The sequence below is a fragment of the Coregonus clupeaformis genome, chromosome 23, assembly GCF_020615455.1.
Source record: "Coregonus clupeaformis isolate EN_2021a chromosome 23, ASM2061545v1, whole genome shotgun sequence".
Lineage (NCBI taxonomy): Eukaryota > Metazoa > Chordata > Actinopteri > Salmoniformes > Salmonidae > Coregonus > Coregonus clupeaformis.
Genome location: NC_059214.1, coordinates 17,024,620 through 17,049,481, shown reverse-complemented (window position 1 = coordinate 17,049,481; position 24,862 = coordinate 17,024,620). Strand labels below are relative to the sequence as shown.

The window sequence follows — 24,862 nt, the reverse complement described above, 5'->3', positions numbered from 1 at the left end:
TTCTTCAAAGTAGCCACCCTTTGCCTTGATGACAGCTTTGCACACTCTTGGCATTCTCTCAACCAGCTTCTTGAGGTAGTCACCTGGAATGCATTTCAATTTACAGGTGTGCCTTGTTAATTTGTGGAATTTCTTTCCTTCTTAATGCATTTTTAGCCAATCAGTTGTCTTGTGACAAGGTAGCGGTGGTATTATGAAGATAACCCTATTTGGTAAATGACCAAGTCCATATTATGGCAAGAACAGCTCAAATAAACAAAGAGAAACGACAGTCCATCATTACTTTAAGACGGTCAGTCAATCCGGAAAATGTCAAGAACTTTGAAAGTTTCTTCAAGTGCAGTCACAAAAAGCATCAAGCGCTATGATGAAACTGGTTCTCATGAGGACTGCCACAGGAAAGGAAGACTCAGAGTTACCTCTGCTGCAGAGGATAAGTTCATTAGAGTTAACTGCACCTCAGATTGCATCCCAAATAAATGTTTCACAGAGTTCAAGTCACAGACACATCTCAATATCAACTGTTCAGCGGAGACTGTGTGAATCAGGCCTTCATGGTCGAATTGCAGCAAAGAAACCACTACTAAAGGACACCAATAAGAAGAAGAGATTTGCTTGGGCCAAGAAACACGAGCAATGGACATTAGACTGGTGGAAATCTGTCTTTTGGTCTGATGAGTCCAAATTTGAGATTTTTGGTTCCAACCGCCATGTCTTTGTGAGAAGTAGAGTAGGTTCCCACCGTGAAGCATGGAGGATGAGGTGTGATGGTGTGGGGGTGCTTTGCTGGTGACACTGTCTGTGATTTATTTAGAATTCAAGGCACACTTAACCAGCATGGCTACCACAGCATTCTGCAGCGATACGCCATCACATCTGGTTTGCGCTTAGTGGGACTATCATTTGTTTTTCAACAGGACAATGACCCAACACACCTCCAGGCTGTGTAAGGGATATTTGACCAAGAAGGAGAGTGATGGAGTGCTGCATCAGATGACCTGGCCTCCACAATCACCCGACCTCAACCCAATTGAGATGGCTTGGGATGAGTTGGACCGCAGAGTGAAGGAAAAGCAGCCAACAAATGCTCAGCATATGTGGGAACTCCTTCAAGACTGTTGGAAAGGCATTCCAGGTAAGGCTGGTTGAGAGAATGCCACGAGTGTGCAAAGCTGTCATCAAGGCAAAGGGTGGCTACTGAAGAATCAAAAATATTAAATATACACTGCTCAAAAAAATAAAGGGAACACTTAAACAACACAATGTAACTCCAAGTCAATCACACTTCTGTGAAATCAAACTGTCCACTTAGGAAGCAACACTGATTGACAATACATTTCGCATGCTGTTGTGCAAATGGAATAGACAACAGGTGGAAAGTATAGGCAATTAGCAAGACACCCCCAATAAAGAAGTGGTTCTGGTTAAGGGCGGCAGGTAGCTTAGTGGTTAAGAGCGTTGTGCCAGTAACCGAAAGGTTGCTGGTTCTAATCCCCGAGCCGACTAGGTGAAAAATCTGTCGATGTGCCCTTGAGCAAGGCACTTAACCCTAATTGCTCCTGTAAGTCGCTCTGGATAAGAGCTTCTGCTAAATGACCAATTATTTTATTTATTTTTTATTTTAGTTCTGCAGGTGGTGACCACAGACCACTTCTCAGTTCCTATGCTTCCTGGCTGATGTTTTGGTCACTTTTGAATGCTGGCGGTGCTTTCACTCTAGTGGTAGCATGAGACGGAGTCTACAACCCACACAAGTGGCTCAGGTAGTGCAGCTCATCCAGGATGGCACATCAATGCGAGCTGTGGCAAGAAGGTTTGCTGTGTCTGTCAGCGTAGTGTCCAGAGCATGGAGGCGCTACCAGGAGACAGGCCAGTACATCAGGAGACGTGGAGGAGGCCTTAGGAGGGCAACAACCCAGCAGCAGGACCGCTACCTCCGCCATTGTGCAAGGAGGAGCAGGAGGAGAACTGCCAGAGCCCTGCAAAATGACCTCCAGCAGGCCACAAATGTGCACGTGTCTGCTCAAACGGTCAGAAACAGACTCCATGAGGGTGGTATGAGGGCCCAACGTCCACAGGTGGGGGTTGTGCTTACAGCCCAACATCGTGCAGGACGTTTGGCATTTGCCAGAGAACACCAAGATTGGCAAATTCGCCACTGGCGCCCTGTGCTCTTCACAGATGAAAACAGGTTCACACTGAGCATTTGACAGACGTGACAGAGTCTGGAGACGCCGTGGAGAACGTTCTGCTGCCTGCAACATCCTCCAGATGACCGGTTTGGCGGTGGGTCAGTCATGGTATGGGGTTGCATTTATTTGGGGGGCCGCACAGCCCTCCATGTGCTCGCCAGAGGTAGCCTGACTGCCATTAGGTACCGAGATGAGATCCTCAGACCCCTTGTGAGACCATATGCTGGTGCGGTTGGCCCTGGGTTCCTCCTAATGCAAGACAATGCTAGACCTCATGTGGCTGGAGTGTATCAGCAGTTCCTGCAAGAGGAAGGCATTGATTCTATGGACTGGCCCGCCCGTTCCCCAGACCTGAATCCAATTAAGCACATCTGGGACATCATGTCTCCATCCACCAACGCCACGTTGCACCACAGACTGTCCAGGAGTTGGCGGATGCTTTAGTCCAGGTCTGGGAGGAGATCCCTCAGGAGACCATCCGCCACCTCATCAGGAGCATGCCCGGGTGTTGTAGGGAGGTCATACAGCCACGTGGAGGCCACACACACTACTGAGCCTAATTTTGACTTGTTTTAAGGACATTACATCAAAGTTGGATCAGCCTGTAGTGTGGTTTTCCACTTTAATTTTGAGGGTGACTCCAAATCCAGACCTCCATGGGTTGATAAATTTGATTTCCATTGATAATTTTTGTGTGATTTTGTTGTCAGCAAATTCAACTATGTAAAGAAAAAAGTATTTAATAAGATAATTTCATTCATTCAGATCTAGGATGTGTTGTTTAAGTGTTCCCTTTATCCCTTTGTTTAACACTTTTTGGTTACTACATGATTCCATATGTGTTTTTTCATAGTTTTGATATCTTCACTATTATTCTACAATGTAGAAAATAGTAAAAGTAAAAGAAAAACACTTGAATGAGTAGGTGTGTCCAAACTTTTGACTGGTACTGTATATATACATACATACGTACATACATACATACATACATATACATATATATATACATACATTCATATATATATACATGTATATATATACACATGTATATATAGATACATACATTCATATATATATACATGTATATATATATATACATGTATATATATACATATATAAATATAATATATATATATATATATATATATATATATATATATATATATATATATATATATATATATATATATATATATATATATATATATATACATATATCATGAATCATGAACAGTGGTTTGTTCTGTTCGCCTCGTCCCCTGGATTTGCATCCCAGATTTGCCTTTTTAGCAGCACATTCACCACTCTCTCAAATGGCTAACTCCACCCTTTCGCGGCACAGACCGAGGGCCTGAGACATTAAATGAACTACCCCAGTTCAGAGTGGGCTCAAGTAGGCAACTAGAGACGCTGACAGTTTGCGAGATGTCGGACAAAAGGCCATTTTAAAACCGTCCCTCGACTCCCTCCTTGTCTACAGATATTCCTTAAAACAAACAAAAAAACACTTTCGGAGAATTTGTGCACAACTGGTAAATAGTCGCTTACATTCAGTAAGGTGGCTATCAGCCGGAAGAGACTTCTATTGCAATAACTTTGAAGGGCTCTGGCGAATATTACTTAGCTTCTTACTTCATCCTTCTAGCTGGCTCATGTTAAACGGAGCCTACTGGAGCAAAAAAATGGCTACTAAATTCTCATAATAACTTTGCTTTACAGAGAGTAGGCTACAGACATGGATGTGGCGCTCAGTGGTGAGGCTGAGGCAGGCTGCAATGCATGCAGGAGGAAGCAGAGGAGACAGATATCTCCTTCATACACAGACCAAAATCCCACTAATTTACTATCCCTGCTTCTTTTTGCCTACTTTATTTTATATCTAAAAGGGGTAGGTGGTAAAAAAAACAAGGGAAAATAAAACCCACCTAAAACCTAGTCATGAATCCTGCATTTCCACAGACCCTTTAACCAAAATAGTCGTATCAGGTCTGTGTGAACGGTTCTCTGCTTTTTTGCAGGTAAATTCATTAACACTTCCATTGTTTAGCACCTCCCTAATTTTAAATGCAAACAGCCCTCTTGGTTAAACAACACCCCCCACCCACCACCTCTCCCAATTTGCCAGTTACCCACTGATATGTATAAAATGGATATACCTGCAAGAATGTGGTAAATAAGGGGCTGTTTGAAAGGGGACCATTTAAACATTGCCTTATATATTTTTTTACAGGTAATATGCCACATCTTCTGTCTGAAATGGGTAATAGAGAGAGAGGAAGTGGTCCTCTGTAGCTCAATTGGTAGAGCATGGCGCTTGTAACGCCAGGGTAGTGGGTTCGATCCCTGGGACCACCCATACGTAAAAACGTATGCACACATGACTGTAAGTCGCTTTGGATAAAAGCGTCTGCTAAATGGCATATTATTATAATTATAGGAAGCAAGCAGAGAGAGGACAGTGGTTCCCAAACTTGGGGTCAGGGCCCTTATGTGGGGTCCTCTGAGAAAATCTGTAGGCCTACTAATCTTTTCAAACAAGTTAGGATTTTTTTTTTGTTGAGATGTTTTAATATGAACATCTCCAAATGTACTATGTTCCCTTTAGGCCTACATTAAAATGCAATCAAAATGCAAACAATACAGTTGTAAAAATGTCACACGTTTTTGTTTATATCGGTGGTTGTTCGTCTTATCTCAATTTCCCACTGGAGTTTATAGTTTACCCATTACCCAACTTTTACTATTATATCCATTATATTAATACAGAATTGTAAGTAATATTCTAATAGTTCATGTGAATGTGTACTCCATTGATGTCTGTTTGTGCGGAGCTTAATTAGTAATGCCTAGGAATACAAATGTGAACGCTATGTAATTTGACAAAAGAGATATCTATGTAAATAGTTGAGGATTTTATGCAATTCATCATTACAACTGACTGAACAGTCGCTGATGCTACGTGCCAGTGTGAATAATTTCTCATATTTCCCATTATTCAGGGATATAACATTACAATTGTATAGCTAATAGGCTATGCGTTTGTAGATTGACTGAGGTGAATTAACCTACAGCAGCCAAGGTGATAATGGCTGGGGTAATTTAAACAATACAATCTCGACCGACTTTAGCAATATTAATAAAAAGTGTATCCTGTCTATGTTTACCAAGGTCATCACCAATATTCTGCATTCCCACCTGTAATCCTACACACTAAATTCTAGCGGATTGTCGGGGGATTAAGGAATTATCCACCCCTGCAGATAAACATGTTGCTAGAATGGGAGTTGCTATGGGAAGGAAATGTAGGATGTACAGTGGCTTGCGAAAGTATTCACCCCCCTTGGCATTTTTTCTATTTTGTTGCCTTACAACCTGGAATTAAAATGGATTTTGGGGGGTTTGTATCATTTGATTTACACAACATGCCTACCACTTTGAAGATGCAAAATATGTTTTCTTGTGAAACAAACAAGAAATAAGATTTAAAAAACGAAAACTTGAGCGTGCATAACTATTCACCCCCCCAAAGTCAATACTTTGTAGAGCCACCTATTGCAGCAATTACAGCTGCAAGTCTCTAGGGGTATGTCTCTATAAGCTTGGTACATCTAGCCACTGGGATTTTGGATGGGTTCCGCTGGTATACAGCAATCTTTAAGTCATACCACAGATTCTCAATTGGATTGAGGTCTGGGCTTTAACTAGGCCATTCCAAGACATTTAAATGTTTCCCCTTAAACCACTCAAGTGTTGCTTTAGAAGTATGCTTAGGGTCATTGTCCTGCTGGAAGGTGAACCTCCGTCCCAGTCTCAAATCTCTGGAAGACTGAAACAGGTTTCCCTCAAGAATTTCCCTGTATTTAGCGCCATCCATCATTCCTTCAATTCTGACCAGTTTCCCAGTCCCTGCCAATGGAAAACATCCCCACACCATGATGCTGCCACCACCATGCTTCACTGTGGGAATGGTGTTCTCGGGGTGATGAGTGGTGTTGGGTTTGCGCCAGACATAGTGTTTTCCTTGATGGCCAAAAAGCTCAATTTTAGTCTCATCTGACCAGAGTACCTTCTTCCATATGTTTGGGGAGTCTCCCACATGCCTTTTGTTTGCTTATTTTTTCTTTAAGCAATGGCTTTTTTCTGGCCACTCTTCTGTAAAGCCCAGCTCTGTGGAGTGTACGGCTTAAAGTGGTCCTATGGACAGATACTCCAATCTCCGCTGTGGAGCTTTGCAGCTCCTTCAGGGTTATCTTTGTTGCCTCTCTGATTAATGTCCTCCTTGCCTGGTCCGTGAGTTTTGGTGGGCGGCCCTCTCTTGGCAGGTTTGTTGTGGTGCCATATTCTTTCCATTTTTTAATATTGGATTTAATGGTGCTCCGTGGGATGTTCAACGTTTCTGATCTTTTTTTATAACCCAACCCTGATCTGTACTTCTCCACAACTTTGTCCCTGACCTGTTTGGAGAGCTCCTTGTTCTTCATGGTGCCGCTTGCTTGGTGGTGCCCCTTGCTTAGTGGTGTTGTAGACTCTGGGGCCTTTCAGAACAGGTGTATATATACTGAGATCATGTGACAGATCATGTGACACTTACATTGCACACAGGTGGACTTTATTTAACTAATTATGTGACTTCTGAAGGTAATTGATTGCACCAGATCTTATTTAGGGGTTTCATAGCAAAGAGGGTGAATACATATGCACGCACCACTTTTCCGTTATTAATTTTTTAGAATGTTTTGAAACAAGTAATTTTTTTCATTTCACTTCACCAATTTGGACTATTTTGTGTATGTCCATTACATGAAATCTAAATAAAAATCAATTTAAATTACAGGTTGTAATGCAACAAAATAGGAAAAACGCCATGGGGGATGAATACTTTTGCAAGGCACTGTATACAACAGCAGATAAGTACAGCAAGGTAAGCCATCATAGGGAGAAGACAGACACTGACATATTCCTACATCTCCAATTCTACAGCTTTGTGGAAGAAAACTCACCCTTACTCTAGTGGTGTATTCCGATCCATACATTATAATTGATGTGTAACAGTTACTAGTATACCCTGGTTCCACTGTGTAGTGGTCAACACAAATATGAGTTGTGTGAATCACAACTCACTCACCATACAATGGTGAAAAAAATAGCTTTGTATTGTTCAGATGCAAGTGTAACGTCACGTGACCATGCAATATAACACACTTTGTGAAGTTCCTGTTTGTATCAATTGAAGTGGTGCAATGGGACGCTGTCTGTCACTGAGGCCATCTAGCATTTCACTCCTACCCTTCCCACACACTGCCCTGAGACATCTGCCTACCAAATCAGCCAGGATATAGGCTAGTGTAGCACTCGTGGGGAGTGAAGCAGCAGAGTCTGAGCAGACCCACTTCCAAGTTTTATCAAACAGTTGAGAGACTGGAAGTTTTCCCATAAGCAACTTGAAAATGAGACAAAACGATTAGTTACCGGAGTGTAACTCCAGTTCTATGAGTGGAGCTGAGCCCCATAGGGGAGCTTTGCTCCTAATGGTTTACCCTCTGCCCTAAGGCAGCAGCAGCCTGAGACAAAATTATGCACACACCTACAGCCAATAGGAGTACAGGTGTCCCTATAAGAGGGGGTGCCTCCCCTCAATCAGCCTCCCGAGATATTTTTCTTCAGCGAGACTAGAGAGGGTCGGCAGGGCCTTAAGTCCTATGGGGCTCCGCTCCACTCATAGAACTGGAGTTACACTCCGGTAACTAATCGTTCTATATCGTGGAGCTCCGCCCCATAGGGGAGCTCTGCTCCTAATGGTTTAAGGCGGAGCGTAGCGCTCCAAAATGTACTCCCTGCCGAGCCTAACACTTCCCATCGAAACGAGAAAGTCAAGCCTAGCAATGGCTGCAACCGAGTCCCGCAGTACTGCAACTAAAAACCCCTACGGGCGTCACAATATACCGCGTCATCGGTTAAAAAACCCGCCCCACCTAGCCCAATGGCAATGCTAATGACTAGTGGGCAGATCACCAGAATAGAAGCCATACTAATCTGTACTAGCAGATAGATGTGCCTCAATATCCTGTGAAAACACTACCGACCACTAATGGAATGACATCAAGTGTCACTCTACATTATGAACGCGGTAGACCGCCTCACTCACTCAATGGAATCCCAGAGATTAGTGGGCAGGAACAAAAACATGAGTCATACTAACTGAACAAGCAGATAGATGACCTCATATTCTGTTAATCAAAGCATGCCTCTACTGTACTGATCCTGTCAGTCAGGATTCATGTCACAAAATATGTTTTCTTATCCAAAGCGGACCTGATGGAAACCCAGTCCATAGTCCTGCTTTTCCCTCTCTTCCTAGCTCCAGATCTCCCTTCAGCTATGCTGAGTACAGACCGAGCCAAAGAGTTAGAAAACACATCTGTCAAAAAAACACGTCTTCCTAACCAAAGCGGACCTGATGGAAACCTGAGTCCACAGTCCTGCTTCTCCTCTCTTTCTTGCTCAAGATCTCCCTTCAGCCACGCTGAGTACAGATCGAGCCAGAGAATTAGAAGACATATCTAAGAGATAGAAACTGATAAATGGAGACGGCGTCGACCAGGATGCTGCTCTACAGATATCCTCTACTCCTGTTCCTCTAAAAAGGGCAGTAGAAGCCGCTACTCCACGAGTGGAGTGAGCTCTGATACACTGAGGCAATTGCCGCCCTGCTACCTCATAAGCTGTCTCAATGCCTTCACAAAGCCAGTGAGACAGCCTCTGTTTTGAAAGTGGTCTACCTAGTGCAGCCGCACCGTGACACACAAACAACTGAGGCGATGACCTAATCGCTGCTGTGCGCTCGACGTAACACGCCAAAGCGCGTACCGGGCACAGGCGATGGAGCTTCTCCTCACTCCTCTCTCTATGAGGAGGAGGAGAAAAAGCCCACAGCTCCACGGTCTGTGACCTATATGAACTCTTAATAACCTTCGGCACAAATGCCGGGTTAGGACGTAACACTGCTCTGCTCAGGTCACCATTGATGGCCAGGCAGTCAGGTCTCGTCGAAAGAGCACACAAATCACTGACCCGCTTAGCTGTAGTCAAAGCGAGCAACAGTGCTGTCTTGATAGACAGCATCTTGAGGGGTATTTGATTCAATGGCTCGAACGGCGACTTACATAGCGCTTCGAGTACCAAAGCCAAATCCCATTGAGGAAGTGTGACTCTAGGTGTTGGCCTAAGTCGCGCGTTCCTAATAGGAAGCGTTTCACTAGAGGGTGACTAAAGACATTGTCTCTGCCAAAACCCTCATGACAAGCTGAAATCGCTGCTGCAAACACTCTAATCGTGGCAGGCGATTTTTGCTTATCAAACATGAGCTGCAGAAAAGAGAGAATACTCTCCACCTGACAGCTCATGGGGTCCACACCTTGTGTGACACACCATCGTGAAAACACGTTCCATCTACTGGCATACATCTTAGAAGTGGAACTGGCACGTGAACCCTGTATGGTCCTGATCACTGCATCAGATAACCCACGGCGCTCTAGCCTGTCCCTCTCAGCAGCCAGGCCTTCAGTGGTTGGCCGATTATGGGCAATTTCCCTATCGTGCCAGCCGCCTGAGACAACGCGTCCCGTCGATGTGGAATTGGCCAAGGTGGCGCAATCAACATCTGACTCATCTCCGCAAACCACAGAGCCCCGGGCGATCGGGCGCTATCAGTATCACTGACAGACCCCTGACCTCACCCTGGCTAGCAGTGGGAGAATGCAGGACAGCGGAGGGAATGCATACAGGAGAACTCTCGGCCACGGTTGGTGCGCAAAGGCGTCCCTTCCCAGTGGCGGTTCGTCCTGTTCCCTCAGAGAGAACCACAGAGGACATTGCGCGCTTCACGCGTGACGCGAATAGGTCCACCTCGGCTCTCCCGAATTGTTCCCAAATCTGGAGAACAATGTCTGGATGCAGACACCACTCGTCGTCTCGAGGACCCCCTCTTGACATGAGGTCTGTTCCTACGTTCAAGTAGCCCGGAATGTGTGCTGCTCTCAATGAGCGAAGGTGCTCGTGAGCCCACAGCCACAATTCCTCTGCCGCCCGATGGAGAGGAGGCGACCTGACTCCACCCTGGCGATTTCTGTGGGCTACTGTGGTCCGGTTGTCTGACCAGACCAGCACATCGCGACCCCGAAGGGTAGACGCGAAGTGGGTCAGAACCAGTCGAACCGTTTCCAACTCCAGGAGGTTGATGTGACGACCTGATTGAGGCCACACACCTCCTATCGCTTGTGTCTGACATGTCCCTCCCCATCCCGTCAGGGACACATCCGTGAATACTGGGATGTGAGAGGACACCTTTCCTATCGGGACTCCGTGCGTGAGAACGCGCGAGTTTCTCCAATAGTTTAGGTCTGCACTGAGCGAGAGGGGGAACCACCACCAACCGATGACGTTGACGCAATGGGTCTAGTCTTAGTTGGGCGAACCATCGCTGCGTCCTGCGCATGTGCAGGAGTCCCAGCGGAACCACAGAGTGGGCTGACGACATGAGACCCAAAAGTGACATGATCGACAGCGCCGTCACCGTGTGATTCGGACGACACTTCCTTAGGGCTAGCAACAAGGCTACCCTTCGGGGGTCCGATATTCGAGCCCTCATCCTCACAGTGTCTAGCTGTATCCCCAGGTAGACAATCTGATGAGTGGGCCAAGGCGCGCTCTTTTTCCAATTCACAGCGAACCCCAGACTTGTGAGATGCATCACTGTCTGTGTTGTGTGAGTGATCGCCAGCTCTGCTGACGGGGCGAGAACCAGTAGGTTGTCCAGGTAGGCTTGTAGCCGTATTCCCTGACGACGCAACGGTTCCAATGCCGCCTCCACACACTTGGAAAATGTGCGAGGTGCCAGGGCGTACCCAAATGGCATCCTCGTGTATTCGTACGCCACCCCTTGAAAGGCGAACCGCAGAAACCTCCTGTGACGCGGCTGAACCGGCACATGAAAGTACGCGTCCTTTAGGTCTATGCTCGTACAAAAGTCCCCTCTCTGGACACATTCCAGCAGACGTTTTGTCGTTAGCATTCGGAAGGGCCGTTTGGTTATGCTCTCGTTGAGAATGCGTAAATCCAAAATCGGCCTCACTCCCCCCGTCTTTTTTGGGCACTAGGAAATAAGGCGAATATAGCCCTTTGTTCCTTTGCTCCCGGGGAACTACTGTCACCGCCTCCTTCGCCAAAAGTTCCGTAATCTCTGTCATCAGAGCGGCCACTTTGTCTGGCGTTTTCATCACCGTCTCCACCACTCCCTGAACGGGGGTGGGGTCCGTGGAATTGGAGAGCATAACCCTTCTGCAACGTCTGTTCTAGCCAGCGTGAGAGGGTGCAGCTTCTTCGCCACTGCCAGCAATGCTGAGAAAGTGGCTGGGCGCGAAGCTGTGGTGCATCCAGTAGGAAGGACCTGTATTCCTCTATGGCCCTTACCGCCACTGTTCCCCAACATTGAAGTGGTGGAACAGCCCAAGGTGGGCCTCCCGTGAAAGGGAGAGGAAATGCGTTCTGAGAAAGAAAGAGGAGTAGGGACGTCGGTTAAACCCGTAACCGTCATATTCCTGCCCTCCTTGAACGCATCGCGGGTCTGAATTGCACTGACCGAGGCCACAGCCTGCGGCAGGGCACCATCCCCAGCAAGCGATTGCGTCATCTTAGGTGACTGCAATTCGCTATCAGAGCCCTTCACTACAGTACTCCTAGAAGTCTGTAGTATGAGGTCTCTATGAGGTAAAACAAGGCGGCGCCTTGATACCTTCTTAACTTTCACCTTCTGTGTGTGTTCAACTCTGCACCCCTGGTGGGTTGATTCACGCTCAGTGTGGTGAGTACTGGCTCGTTCTGTCAGGGGAGCTGATACTTTGGTTATACCCATAACGCTAGTAATCCTGCCCTCCGTGAACGTAGCATGGGTCTGAATCGCGCTAACCGAGACCTTGGTCTGCGATAATGCGCCGTCCCCAGATAGCTGCTGTGTTACAATGCCTGGGGCGCCGATACTCTGGGCACCTTGGTGACCGCGGTAATCGGGCCCTCCGTGAACGCAGCATGGGTCTGGCTCGTACTAGTGGAGACTTTAGTCTGTACTAGTGCGCCATCCCCAAATAGCGGCTGCGTCCTCATGTCAGAATCTGACCGGGACTGCTGCCTTCTATGTAAAGCACTTCTTATACGTGAAGTGTGATGTGACGACCTGATTGAGGTCTTCTGGATACCTACTCTTAGTGCCTGTTCAGCAACGCACCCTCGGTGGGCTGAACGACTCTTAGAGTGGTAAGGAAGAGAGGGTGAGATTTGAACGCTCTCGGACGTATTATGGAAAAGAGGCTATTTTTTTGACAAAGTCAGGTGGAGCCAACTCTTTATTAAACACATCAACAAAAGCATTTACATCAGCACCCGTCCCTTCAACCGAAGGGTGGGGGAACAGTGGGCGCGTTCGACACCATCGATGCGTCCTCCATCCTCTCCCCGCGTCCCGTCACGTACGCCTCCTCTTGCCTCCCTTGGAGGGCCAGGTCGGAGTCTCGTCACCTCCCTCGCCGGCTGTAGTGGGGCTACCGTAGCTGCTGGGAGGGCCGAGCCCGCCTCCCTTGCTGCTCGTGGCCGCCGGATGACGCCGATTACGCCGCCTCGTCGTAGATCCCGGTCTACTTAGAGGGGCGAAGGTAGATGGCCTTTGGGGAGGAGGGGGGCCGAGTCGTCCTGCCAACGGCAGGTGCTTGGCCAACTGCTTCTTCTCCTCCTCCAACTTCGAAAAAAGCTCCGTCGCCTCTTTGACTGCGACCCCAAAGAGGCCGTCGTCAGAGAGGGGGGCGTTCAAGAGAGACGTCCTGTCTGCCTCTTTCATGGAAGTCAAAGACAACCAGGGGTGTCGTTCCCCGACCACCGAAGTGGCCATGGATCTCCCCGCGCAGACTGCGGACGCCTGTGTAAGGTGGAGTATGGCGCCAGAAATTCTGGACGCCTCCTCCACCTCCTCCGGTGTCATCTCTGTCTTACCCGTGGTTAAACGGGACAGAGAGGCCGCCAAGAGGGCAATGTTGTTAGCTGCTGCTACAGCTTGGGCTCCCAACCCAAAAGACTTCTCTAACAGCGACGCTGTGAGTCGGTCCTTCTGGGATGGCAACATGGCCTTCTTGGAAGAGGGCCAAGGGCTCGAACCCGGTACGAGATACGCCGCCATGGCGCTCTCTAACCTGGGGATTCCCTGACCCTGAAGCCTTCCTTCCACTCTCGTGAATGGGAGATACGCTTTTACAGGCGAACGCGCCGCTAAAGGTGCCTCCCACGAGCCTCCAACGTACCTAGCCAAAGAAGGCATGGCAGGAGCCACTGGCTCTGCCGCCTTCCTTGGCCTGGAATAAGGACCGCCCTCCATCATATCAACCTCCGGTGCGGAGGGAAGAGGGGGCAGCTCTATTGCCAGCCGTTGAGAAGCTCTCTCAATGAGACCCGGAAAATCCGCTCTCAGAGAGGCTGCAGCGAAAGAGAGAGCTTCTGATCTCTCAGAGCTCGTATCCCCTTCGCTATAGGGACTACAAGCCCTCTCGCTCTCCAAAGGAAAGGGGGGCTTGAAAGTATGAGGGACGGGGTCCGACTGTTCCATTGGAATGCCAGACCCTTCCTCAAAATCCCCATCTTCCCCGAGTCTGCGCCGCCGGACGACGCCTCTGAAGCAGAGGCTAGTATCGACAACACATCCTCAAGGGGGATGTCCTCCTGAAAACGCCAACGCTGCTTCCTCTCCTTTAAAGAAAGGAGGGCGCAGGAGGCGCAATTGGGGACTGCAGACGCCTTCCTTGGCATGCTGGGATCCCAAACACACGAAACATAAGTCGTGGTGGTCACCGGCCGCCATGGAAGTGCATCTGCACTGAGCTCTGAAAAGAGCTTTTGGGGGTGGAAAATCTCCCGGTGTGCTCATTTAGACGACGTTGATGACTGGAATATCAACGGCGTTTTCGTCCTGAGTCTTCGTGCTTCGTCTCTTCTTGGCTCTTCAGTCTAGTCATCCAGTCGCTGAAGAAAAAGGGAGGCTGATTGAGGGGAGGCACCCCTCTTATAGGGACACCTGTACTCCTATTGGCTGTAGGTGTGTGCATAATTTTGTCTCAGGCTGCTGCTGCCTTAGGGCAGAGGGTAAACCATTAGGAGCAGAGCTCCCCTATGGGGCGGAGCTCCACGATATAGAACTGCATCATCGGGCTGCTTTATCCAACTAACTATAAACACAACACACTACAGTATCTTGAAAAAGTTCAAAAGTTGGTATCCAAATTAGGGAGAGTGTATTCGTGTCCTTCAGAATTAGATGCAGCGTAGCTACTGTCGACGAGCCGCTTGTCTACCGTAGTTTGCTGCGCGGCTGGCAATGTACACTTATCAGTGGGGAGAGGAATCAAGGGCAATTGCATGTTCATGGCACAGAACGCAGACTGGCCAGCAGCAGGAGATTTGTAGCTTTTGCCAATACATCTCTCCCCCAACGTCTCAAGAGTGGTGTTTACTCAAACAGCTCACACAGTTTAGGTTGGGAGACATTGCTGTGAAATATCCAACCTGGATGCACCACCTCGGAACAAAGGAGGGAGTGTAATCATGTCTGATAGCAAGTTTGCCGCAATAACAGAACCATTTGTGGGACATTTTCTCTGTTGCGGTGCAATCCATAGTCTATGCATGTTTATCCAGAGCTCCCGGGAGGGACCAAGCGTCCACGACCTCTTTCATATTCAGAGAGGGAACTCTCCCAATCCCTCTTTTTCTCCCTCACACCACTTTGTCCACAATTCACAGCACTCCTTTGTAATGAGATGCTAATCCTCTGCAACGCATTCCAGTGTTTGGGAGAGAGAGAAGGCTTTTATTTATTCAGTGTCTATCTGTATACATATTCCGTGTAAAGAGATCTCAGGTCTTCTTCCGACATTAGCTGCATTTGAACGAGGCTCGTGGTTAAAGGTGACCTCTCCTGAGCATCGTTTTACCTGACTGGTGCGATGTAGGTTTTAGATTTATTTTCCTTCCTTATCTCAATTTCTCCATCAGGAAGTTTAATTATTCAAGCAAAAGTACATGGTATTAATCTTGTGGACGGCTGAATAATTAATTTGTGATGCATTGTTAATTTGCCAACCAATTCTAAAGTACATACTATGCTCCAAATTGATCGTTTTTTAAATTTGTTTATGAACAAACATGACATGCCACAAACGGGCCCGAATTGTCCTGAAAGACACCATGCACCTTAATATAGAGAAAGAAAGCAGTGAGTGGCAGTCCAGTTCTGTGAGTGCCTTGTGATTTCTACCCACTAAAGGGTGAATCCATTGTGTAAAGGTGCTCTCTCTGAGTAGGAAAGCTGCTTGACTTCCTTACAAGCTTAGTCAGAGGGGCAGGAAAGGAGGCAGATAACGCCCCCATTTGGAACACTCCAATAGCATACGGCAAGTTGGCACATGGGGTGGCTCCAATTTAGCTCCTGAATCAGCTGGTCCAGCACAGAAGTGGACAGCAAGGGACAGACGCAATCTCGCTGACCACTCTGTTTCCCACTGAGCTCACTGAGTACCACTTTGGGAAGAAAAAGCTGTGCCAATGGGCGTGGCGCTCATTCAAATCATCCTTTCTCCTCTCCTTTATGCTGTAGCTGGAGTGTATAATCATAATATAGTTATGTATAGTACTCTGCTGATATCGATCTGTAGCTATTGCGCTTCCTCAGGAGCTGCCAAATAATACCCCAAGCTCTCTTCAGAAAGTATGATAATACCTATTAGATCATCAATATTCTAGCTTAAATTGGATTTACGAGCACAAATGATATTGTCAGCCCTCTTTTGGCACAAAGAGCAGACTATTTGTTCTATAATGACACGTCTCGTTCTATATATCTCCATCTCACTCCTATATCTCAGGTCCTGTTGCACATTATCTTCCCTGATGTTCCTCAATGTCGTGGTGATTATTTATATATTAGCCTATTACCTCAACTTGCTAATTAATTGTCAGTTAAGAGGCATTATAGCTAATATGGAAAAATATACAAGCAGTCTCAGGGGATAACTTTCATTATGGTACACATACTAATGAAACATTAGCATCCTGTTAATTCCCCATAGAACAGAGTCGACGGTGAAGGTCAAAGACGAAGGAAAAAAAGCGTGGTGATTTGTGAGTGAAGCGGCATGACATTTATTTCTTCCCTGGACTTTGGAGATCTGTTTCGAAGCACACTATTATCCCTTCCTTCCTTTACTCTAAGGCTCTGTAACCAAATGGCAACCTATTCCCTATATAGTGCACTACTTTTGACTACAGCCCTATGGCAAAGGCTATGGGCCCTGGTCAAAAGTTGTGCACTATATAGGGAATAGGGTGCCATTTGGGATGCAGCTCAGAGAGAATGTCAAGGACACACGTAAACATGGACAGGAAGGGATGCCACACCTCATTAATGGCCATATTTATTCTAAGTGATGCCCTTATCACGGTGTTTGTAATGAAATGGATGAGATCACAAATTTGAAAGGATCTATCTTTTCTTTGTTTGTCCCAAGGGCATTTAGAGGAAAAGCGATTTACATTCTTCGCCCAGGAAAGGACATATAATCTTAACTTATCTTTAGATGAGAAAATCACAAACGGAGAAGCTCTAATTAGGGTATTTACATTCAAGAGCTCCGATCAGCTGCGCACACACACACACACAAGTGCGTGCTCATCAAAAGTGCTGTGAATTTTGCTATTAAAATAAGTGTTTTGTTTTATGCATCTCACCGTCAACAAAATACAAGGTCTTCACAGAATCTGCTCTGATCTTTTAAAAGAAAAGTCAAGCAGTCATGTGTATTGGAGTTTGTCTACAGTATCTAACTGGTGTGATATTGATATGAAAGGTGAAAAATATGATAAAGATGTGAGCAGAGACACACCAGTAAGCTCTCCACTTGGTACACATGTTTAGAAACAGTGTTTGGTGGTGGGCAGATCTCTTCCACGTCCAAGTATCTCTTCACCCCCTTTTAGACTTCCCCCTTAGGTGCTCATGAAGAAGAATGTTCCTATGATCATGAGGGGAACCCAGGACATGAGGACAGTGTTGCTATTAATGGCCAAAGGGACTTCCCTCTAGGGACAACAGTGTTAATCGGAGCCACTAGGTCCTCTCCCCGCTGGATCAATGTCAGCATACATTTCCTGATGCGTGCCAAGTTAGCTGTGTTTCAACTGTAATAGGTTATTGAATGGAGACGGCATTTAGGGAGCAGGACCGCATTTCACCTTATTGACAATGAAATGCACAAAACCTTCTCAAAAGCATACATTAGGATGAACAGAATACATCTTGGCAACAGTGTTAGGGAGAAGGAGTACAATTACAAAGACAACAAATACAACTCTAGTAACAACAAACACAGCTGTTAAAGCAAGGAATGCTGCTTATCTGACTCATTAAGACAAAAAAAAACATGTACAATCAGAAAAATGTGTTATAATTAGTTTAGGTAATAGTATACGAGGAGGATGATTAGTAGAACTAAATAGCTCTTTCTGAAGGACATGTCCTCCTACTTCAGCCAGATTCATATGAGTTCAATCTAAATCATTTCTGAATGTTAACAATGAACTAACGACCATCTTCGAAAGATGCTGCTGGATGCCCTTGCTCCATCATATACTGTCACAACCTTGGATCCAGTCACGATCAACAGCATATCAACAAATGTCACTTCAAAGCTCTAGACGGTAATCCAGAATCTGCCTCCCAAATAGCACACTATTTCCTATAGTGCACTCCTTTTGACTAGGGCCCATAGGGGTCTATAGGGTTCTTGTCAAGTGTAGAGCACTATATAGGGAATAGGGTGCCATTTGGGATGCACACAAGGTGAAAGCTCTTGGTCAGGCAGAAGACAAAAGGACAGGAAAAGTAGATCAGACCACCACACCACATCCAAGACGGACACAGTCATTTTGGAATCTAACAGGAAGTAATTTGGTTGATTGTTAGTGCAGTTCATTACACTGTAATGTATTTCCTTCATAAGATTACAAAATGAGAGGTGGCAAATCAAGCACTGGGGTATAAATCAGATGACCGTTCTGTGCACCTGAAGGTCGAGTGGTTTGTCAACATCACATCTCCACACAACCTGCTGGGCTGGCACACAGGGAAATTGTCTGTCTGGAAAGATTAGGCTATGTACAGAAATAGAAATATATAAACGATCATAAAAATAATCTTGGCATAACTTTATTCAAGGTACTGTAAAACCTTGTTCAAGTAACTACAGTACCTTCAGAAATTCTCTCTTTACTTTGTTTGAATATATTCAATCCCTTTTTGATTATAGTTAGGTACTAGTAACTAAAGTATCTTCAAAGGTTATGTCCATCTTTACTTTGTTTAAATATAATCCCTATTTTTCCACTCAACATAACATATGTCAATTTACAGTTACTGTGCACCACCACATAAATCTGGTGTTCTAAGTTAGGGGAGGAGTGGACAAAGCAAAATCATCACTATGTTTCATTCCCTTCTGAAACTAAAGGGAGCAAACTTTGCACTATAGTTTAAATGCTTATTAAATCAGGCCAAATGTTTTCTAGAGTAGCCTATATATAGCACTATACACAATTGTATGAATATTTCAGGCACACATTTGATCACAGCTCTTAGCAGAGGATTGCTACGATGGCAACTGGGAGGTATCAGCATTAACAGGTCCTGAGCATTACCATAAGGCATTCTCCATTACACTACTTCATAAATCATTCAGAAAGCTTTAACATTACTGAACAGGATTTCTATGATTTCCTACTCACCAAAAATATTACACAAGAAAACTGGAGGTCAGGGGTCAACCTAAGGCTGTGTATTTGCAGTTGGCTCATATGTAACCATCATTAACCATTCCACAGTTCGTTACAGCCATTTCTTAGCACAAGCTTTACCAAACCTCTCTCACAGGGAAAGAGGTTCTAGGTTCAGTGTCCTCTTCAGGACACTGTTATAATCTGATAGATCAAGACCGAATTTCACACCTGACAGTCATGGCACTGTGTGTCAATAGAGGTCATACCTGGTTTGCATCAATCTTTTGAGCAATAGTGGCAAATATGCAAAGAATGATGTAAAATGGGCACAAAAATGTAGATAAAATGTTTGTGAAATTCCGCTCGATAATGTATGCAAAGTGTGGGGCCAGGCCACACTCGAAAGATCAGCAAGTGGCCGAGCCAAGTGACATTAGACATAATTCAGAACACAAGCCAATTGTCCAGCCAAGCAGATATCCCAGGCACAGGCAGTTCCTCATGCAGATACAGATAGTGCTGGGGGTAGATATGCACTGTGACATTTGCGCTTCTTGTCATTTCCTGCCGCTGAATGGTAGTCCAAGTGATCAATGACATTTTCATGCAAATCGCAGCCACAATGGTTTCTACAACTGAAATATCTTTGAAATGTTCAAATATGCTGTCTCTTTCAAAGTAATTAAGTGATACTGGTAAAAGGAAATGAGAGGCACGCATCTATTATCTGATGTGGTCTAAAAGCAGGCTTGATTCCTTTTTTACAAGCTTTTCCACTAATGTATTCGGAGACTCTCACGGCTTGCTCCCCTGAAGAAAGGAAAGAGTTTACAGTGCATCTTTGGTCAGCAGCTTTCATCATCATCATCACCTAGGTTGCTACCCAAATGGCGCCCTATTCTCTATATAGCACATTACTTAGTGCACTATTCGCTATATAGTGCAGTACTGCTCACACAAAGGGAATAGGGTGCCATTTGGAATGCAGCCTTACTGTATTCAGATGGAGACTGTGAACACTGTTTTTGAAAACATATATAGAGAATGCAGAGTGTATTTTCAGCCCACTATTGTATGAGGTGTGGAAATGGCTGCTCATGGTTCATTACTTAGCAGTACTAGACCATTGGAGCACCCTTTACATGTAAATGAGGAAAGGTCTGACATATTGACTGAGTTCGGCCAACAACTCTGTGTTTCTACTAATAGAAATGTTAAAATCAAACTCGAACCTGGCTCTGGCAGCATTAACAAATGCAGCAGAGACTCGGCCCAAAACACAGCAACCAGATAATTAGTCACACTAGGCTTAAGGGATGGGAAGCAATCTGACTGGAGGATTTATCGATCCATTGGAAGGGGGAGGGCCACAAAGTTAGGGGTTATTATCAATCTTGTTGAACCAAGTCCTTCAGCCTGTGATGAAACATGCATGTGTACACACACACACACACACACACACACACACACACACACACACACACACACACACACAGCTTGGTGTACTAGTTATCAAAAGGGGACAAATGTGTGTGAGTAAAGACTCCCAGGGGTTAGAGGGGGTTAACTGCACCAGAGCATTAGAAGCCTTTATCGTGGAGTTAAAAGCCATCCCTAAGCTCTAGCTTCTCCTCATATACAGCCTAGTGATCCAAACCTTGCAGAAGTAAGAGGTTTTAAATCTGATCAGAAATGATAAAAAAGCCAAATCCCTAAAAAATAAACTGTTTGGTTTTGTATTAAACAGTAGCTGGTCACAGGTGGGATTTATCTGATTGGATGTTGATGATGCATACCGAGTAAAGCAGCCGACCAATTTGACTGTAATTCATCTCCAGCGAGCGCGGCAGAGTGGAGGAAGAGGACAGTGTGTGGGACAGGCCTGGAATAGGTTACACCCACAGTACTCTTCACATCTTCCCCATCAGAGCAGCATGATATGGGATCAACTGGCGTATTTCTTTACACGTGTAGGAGCAATAGCTATACAGACTGTGCATTAGCGGGAAAAAACGGATGCAAACTTGGTCTCCTGAGCTGCTCAAATCCTAACTGAAGATGGGCTCTGAATTCAGAGTGAGTCTGTACATCAAATGTGGAGTAGCATGGTAAGCTGTGAAGACTGGAGAGAGAGAGGCCCACAGCAGTGGAACTGGACGGCTAATTGACAGGCTGTTTCAGATGGAGCTCCAGAAAGGCGGTCACTTTCATGGTCCCCAGTCCTCCGTCTCTATCAGGGGGCTGGAAGGATGCGGGGGGGGAGGGGATGCCAGACGCTGAACCCACTGGGGGACCTGTCATTCACATACTCCTGTGCTCATGTGCAGCACTCACTCCAAGACAAGAGAGACATGCCACCCTGGGAGAGAGTGGGTGCCAGCAACACAGAGACACAACACAGAGCACCTGTTCATGGGAAAACTTTTCACAGGACGACACAAAGGAATCAGATGTAGAGAGTGCCTCCTTTTGTTGTTGACTTGGGAGTTTTTGCCTATAGGAAATTCACTGGAGCTTGTATGAACAAAGCCCCAGATCTCTAGTTAGGCAGTTGTCAGCATCGGTAAGGATCAACAACAGCATCACCATACATGCTTGCCTAACCATTCTGCATACTATTGATTTGCATTATCCAACACTTATAATTTGATCGAAATAGATGAGGTGTTGGTCAAGAATAGTTAACCATTCAGGTTCACGTCATTAAATATTCAATGATCTATTAAAACACACCAGCCTCTCAACAAGGACATGCAGAAATTACAAACTGCAGACAGGGGGGACCTTTAATGGTGACTGCGTTAACCCAGGTTTCAAAGGTTGCTGCACACCATTACAAGTCCAATGCCACTTAGTTAACCCCATGAATATATGCAGAAGGGTTCTGTCCTTGCTGAGAGCTAAATCTGATAATGCAGCTGCAAACAGAGCCGTCAGAGAGTAAACAAATCCAAAATATCCTGTTTAAAAAGCCAAAGGCTCTCTGCCAGATCTACACGATAGAGCCACACAATTATCCTCAGGTTACAAAAAAAGAAGAACAAATAAAAGGTGTATATTTATTCATGGCATGTTGAGCTAGCTCTATCTGGTGTTGATTAATCTGAGTCAATAAAATTATTTTTGATTATACTAAATGGCATAAAATGCTAGTCAAACAAAGCTGCCAACCAGCAAAGGCATTAAAGGGAAACAAATCATTTTGATGCATAATTATGTACGATCGCATCTTAAATAGATCAGCTATTTGTTTTTCTATTTGTTGACCAGTCAACACGTTCTTAGATTCAATATAAAACAACAAGACCTCTATGGAAAACAGGTTGGTGAATTGAATATGGACTGGGAATGGCTAACATTGGGTATCGGTAAAAATAAAACAATACGAATATGCTACTAGCTGCCTTTTTCTTTGCATTTTCTTTTCAATGCAGAAGAACAGCTCCTAAAAATACAACAATCAATCTTCTGAAAAATAACAACAGGTCTTTGATAGTCCACATTCATCCAAGGTGTTTCTGACGATACGGTTCTGGAGCTACTGTGTTTGGATGACAAAGACAGGTTTTGAACTATGCCTATATTACTTCAACAATCATTTCACTTTTAGGGACCAGATTGTATAATAAATTGCTATGTATCTCTATCTTGGTGGGGTCTCGAGTGCCTCAAGCATAAATGCATGGTTTGAATTCCTTTTTCCCTTTCCAATTATTGCATTTCAAAGCGCACGATTCAGACACACAGTGACACACTCTTATTCTTCAATAAAATGTTGTGTTGTGTCTAACTTGAGAGCATTCAAGTGTTATGTGAGAGAAAAAGATTGAAACAAAATGTCCGTTTCAAGGTAGTAGCCCTTTTCTGCAGTCAAATGACCTAGTGGCCTCATGGGTAGGATGTTATTAATATTTTTCAAAAAACACGCTGAAAATCCGATGTTTCTATGTCAAACGGTTTTGTTATATTTCACTCTTCTGTGATGTATATACTGTAAAGTGCAATATTGGGATGCAAACTCAAAATTGAATACATTTCAACTCTATATCTGACATGGTACAGATAAGCCCATAACCATGTGTGTGAGGTGTGTATACGTTTGTTTCAAAGTAGATTTGTTTAAGACTACCAAGAAACACTCTACGTGACCCTGATTTAGCCCACTGCAGTAAAAGGATAAAGACAGACAGAATGTTTATTTAGGCAAAAATGAAATGACAAAGGCCTTGTGATGAGACTATTCATCAGACACTTCTCCTGAGCACCATCTCAGTCATTACCTAAACAAAACATCTAGAGTCCTCCAAATGATGTATTGAAACTCACAACGCTGTGCAAGAAGGCAATCCTGATATATGCAAATCAATGAGAAGAAGAATAATGAATGCGTGTACAGAGAGAGAGAGCGCGTGTGTTAGTGTGTGTTAGTGTGTGTGTGTTAGTGTGTGTGTGTGTGTTAGTGTGTGTGTGTTAGTGTTAGTGTGTGTGTGTGTGTGTTAGTGTGTGTGTGATTAATAGCATTTGAACTGTTAGTTTAATATTCAGCCTTAGCTACATACTGTGGTGCACACTTCTGTTGCTCCACGCACCTCAGAGGCACGCACACATGAAAAGAGGAGTAAATGCCGTGTGAGAGAGACTCTGTGGCTGGGCTTAACATCTGTTAGCTAGCTAGAGCACATCCCTCACATCCCATCCCTGCCTGCCCTCACCCAGAGCTCCCAACCCAGGCTGGTTGGCTCCTCACACTGACGCTCCCTCCAAGTTCTGCTGCCCTTGGGGATGCAGTAAATGACATGTCATGCGTGGAGGCAGTAGGAAGCCTGTAACAAATCTAACTGACAGCCCCCCAAATGCAGATCACAGAGCTGACAGAGAGAAAACAGCTACTTAAGGAACTTTCAACGGGATCTTAATCTGTGATGAAGTCACTCCCCATCCCAGAGAACTAGTGAGGTTTCAACAGCTGACATGGGACAGCCCCGTTCCTGGATGTCACAATCTTCCCCTAATTAATGTACTGCGAGGGAAGTGACTGTCAATGTGTCAGAGGACATTCTCATCAACTGGTGTAGAAATACTGTAGCTTGAACCCAAGTGCATAACAAACTTTTGGAATCACACCTCCACAGCTGCCAGTGTTTTGCCATCTTTACCCGTCTTTTTGGTCCCCTAGGATGCATGGCATTTTCCTTGGCATGATACAATAAATTACTATATGTCAGGGGTAATACAATGTCTCTGTGAGTGATTCTTCTGAGGATCAGAAATACTACAAAGAGAAAAAAGCTGCCTATACATTGCAACAGCCACAGAAATCAGGGAGGATAAGTCATTATTTCCTTGGTCTGTAACTTGGCATATCAAAGGTTAATACTGTGTAATCACCATGATAAGAGAGAATCCTTAGGTCTCAGCAAGGTGAGCATATCAATGTTCAACACACCCTATTAATACTTGACACCAGTACTTTATCATCACTAAAGTAATTGCATATTCCTGTTCCTCCTGGAGAGAGGGGGGAAAAAATCCATCTCCTATCAGGACTGTGGCTTTAATAAATAGTACACAACACACACACACACACACACACACAGAGAGAGAGAGAGAGAGGACCTTCCTGACTGGATGTGAGAGAAGCTTATGGAAATTGTTTCATTCCTTTTAGTCAATCTGGCTAATGCAATAATCATGTATGTCTGTCTCTAAATATTTAATCTTAACAGCAGCGAGATTGAAATACAACATTGGTGGAACATTACTCCTTCCCTCCTGAAAGGTAGAAGAGCTGAGAGAGCCAGGGAGCAGTT

At 45.1% G+C, this 24,862-nt stretch overlaps 1 protein-coding gene across 4 annotated transcripts in view; it reads right to left on the bottom strand.

The window, feature by feature from the left end:
- LOC121536674 (acid-sensing ion channel 4-A) overlaps positions 1-24,862 on the bottom strand; it is a 148,758-nt gene that overhangs the window by 122,339 nt on the left and 1,557 nt on the right. The gene's annotated exons all lie outside the window — the stretch shown is intronic.